The sequence below is a fragment of the Apis dorsata genome, unplaced genomic scaffold (assembly GCF_000469605.1).
Source record: "Apis dorsata unplaced genomic scaffold, Apis dorsata 1.3 scaffold_389, whole genome shotgun sequence".
Taxonomy (NCBI): Eukaryota; Metazoa; Arthropoda; class Insecta; order Hymenoptera; family Apidae; genus Apis; species Apis dorsata.
The window spans coordinates 34757-37731 of NW_006263650.1; the positions used below are offsets into that span (position 1 = coordinate 34757).

General features: G+C 34.7%; 1 long non-coding RNA gene across 1 annotated transcript in view; it reads left to right on the forward strand.

Annotated features, from left to right (window-relative positions):
* The first annotated feature begins 242 nt into the window (after nucleotides 1–242).
* The window catches only part of LOC116186032, a 10932-nt gene continuing 8199 nt past the window's right edge, over nucleotides 243–2975 (forward strand). Inside the window, exon 1 of the long non-coding RNA XR_004150951.1 lies at nucleotides 243–282. This is a non-coding gene — a long non-coding RNA (uncharacterized LOC116186032). The remainder of the gene's footprint in view (nucleotides 283–2975) is intronic.

Below are 2975 nucleotides of genomic sequence, written 5' to 3' on the forward strand. Positions count from 1 at the left end.
ACGTTGTTTTATACCATGTTTCTTTCTCTTATGTATTTCTTTTCTTTTCTTTTCTTTTCTTTTCTTGAAAAGGAAGTGTAGACGAATAAACGAATAAGGGAACTCTGTTCACTCTCCAATCAATTTTCGAGAGAAAATTGTTCTTTTAAAGGAATATAAAGGGATTGTATATCGTTTAATAAGTTTTAATAAGTTTCTTTTTTTTTGTTTCTTGAAATGAAGGAAATTCGACAAATTCGATACTTTTTTTTTCTCTCTCTCTCTTTCTCTTTCTCTCTTCGAGTGAAAATATACAGTGTTCGATTATTTTTCGAGACAGTGCAGTTTTATTATTAACGAAGTCGGTAATTTCGATGAAATCATCGCCTGCCCGATGTTTATTATCGAAGGAGTAACCGCGAGGGCAATACGGTTCTTAACATTTCCATCGTTTGTTTTATCATTTTCGTATAAACGCTAGCCATTTTGTTAGACTGTCTATAATTTCGATACACAACGATACGTACGTAACTGAATAAATTTACAATATTTTTTTCGATCGAATTATCGTCGATAAAATTGAAAAAGAAGAAAAATTAATGAATTCTCTGTATCTATCATTATTGTAAAATAATATTTCTTTGCAGTTAAATTAAATGCAATCAGAGGCAATGTATTAAAAACATTATCGAATAAACTTATTTTAACCACTTATTAAAATGCTCGAACAACGTTTTTATTCGTAACTATTCTCATATAATATTCGCAATTATTATTACGTTTCGAACGATAAATTATCAAAGTAACTTTATTCGTGATTTCAACTATTAAATTTTCTCCATCGCTGGGTTTTTTTCGAAAAAAAAAGAATCAATAAATTTTCACGTTATTACGAGATAAATAAGTATTGCTCGATTAGGTTCGTTTTGAAAAGCAACGATTTCATTTAGATTATCGAAAACGTAATTACGATATGGCCGCCGTATCCGTTTATAAATCAAATTAATGAAACGATAGCGATAAATCTAAATTTTTTTACCCGATAGTGGTAAAATGGAGGTGGTCAGTTAAGAAGTTAAATAACCACAGATTATTAACTCGATTAATTATTATTAATCCTCCTCCTCTCCATTAAAACTTGTACTTTGAACGATATAAATCGGGTAAACACACGGCCAGAGAAGTTTTTTAACTTCGTCCTTAGATAGATATTATCTCGACAGGGCATTACTTTCGCGATACAACGAGCAAGCTTTTCCAATTAACTTCCATCTTATAAATATTCATGCCTCGAATTCGCGCTCACGCCCAAACGTAAATCCAGTTTCTTTTCCTTGCTAAAACCCCCATTCCCCCTTCCTCCTCCTTTTTTTTTTCTTAAACGAATTTTCAAACTCGAATTTCTTCGAATTCGTCCCACTGCAACTTTCTTTCCCAATTAAAAATCCGATTGGATTCGATCAAGTGCTAAAATTTCACAACAGCGAACGAGAATCAAGATTTCGAAACAAGATTTCGATTTTTCTTAAAAAGAATATATATATTATCTCAGTTTTCAAGAAGGAGATAACCTTGGAAAATAAAAATTCTCACTATCTTTTATACAAATAAAACAACAAATGCACGATATTTTAATAATTTATTATTATATTTATATATATTTATATTTATATAATAATAATAATAATAATTTATATTATTATTATTATCAAAGTAAAATTATTATATTCTCACTTTTTAAAATAAAATCAAAAAAAGAAAAGAGAAAAGTAATAATCGAAACGCTATAAATATTACAAATTCACTTTTGTTTTCGCCTCGATCGACAACATTAATACGCGAAGCAAGAAACGAAAACATTAATACGAGAGACGACGCCTAACAAAGGTCAACACTTGGTGCGCCCGTGGAACGAATCATTTCTCGCCGATACGACAGAGGGAAAGGTACACACGGCGAGCGCGAGCATCGAGCACCATTAACGACGCATCAGTTTCCCAGGCACGCAACTTTTTCCAACTTTTATTATCCCGTGAAATTGTCGTTTCCACGAGGCAGACTTTTCAAAAGGAGCAAAGAGCAATCCGTAGATTTTAATGGCCTCCGTTGTTTTGAGTTCGCCCTGTGTGTGTGTAGTGTGTATGTGTGTATGTTGGAAATGTTCCAAAAAAATCTCCCCTCTCCGTCCATCCATTCGAATAAGCGAATGGGAAGGAAAAAGAAGGAAGAAGGAACGAAAGATCTGTCTATTTTGTAACGCCTAGTATCACGGAACTCGCCTCGGATAATTAATTTTTCGAGTTGAAAATTATTTCTCAACAAAATTCTCAAGAAAATTTTTGAGTGAATAGTGGGAAAAAGTTCGAGATAAATATTTCTTATCCGTTCGGACAATTCTCTCGAACGAAAAAGATCGCACTCTTTATCTCGAAAGGAATAACGAAGGACGTGGCGTGAAGCGACGTCTCGTAGGAAGCGCGTTGAAAGAAACGTTCGTCGTAGTTTGGCAAATATTCTTAAGCCGCTTAAAGATCCCTCCCCTCCCTTCGTCCACGACGCTGTTTACGCGCGGGGAAGGACGAGCAGAGGAAAAACTGTTCCGCTTCAGCAATCTGGACGACCTTTCTATCTTCCCATCCGAAATTAACGACGATAATTACCCTGTGTGTAAGAAAGAGCTCGCTGTTTCCCCATCTTTTTCCTTCCCTCTCCTCTTATTTTTCCATTTCTCTTCTCTCTTTTTCTTTCTGTTCAGTTGGAACAGATCCTCGAGAATCAATCGGTCTCGCGAAAAATTTTTCTCGCGAATGGATCACTGGATCAACGAGTATTCCATTTGCAAGGAATAACATATAATTTGTCTATTTGTAATTGAGAGTTTTAGAATAGAATTCGAGACAACGGACAGTCCGCTCTCCGCCATATCTTTCACCGTTATTTTTTTCCCCCACCTTTTCTCCCTCTCTCTCTCTCTCTCTCTCTCTCTCTCTCTCTCT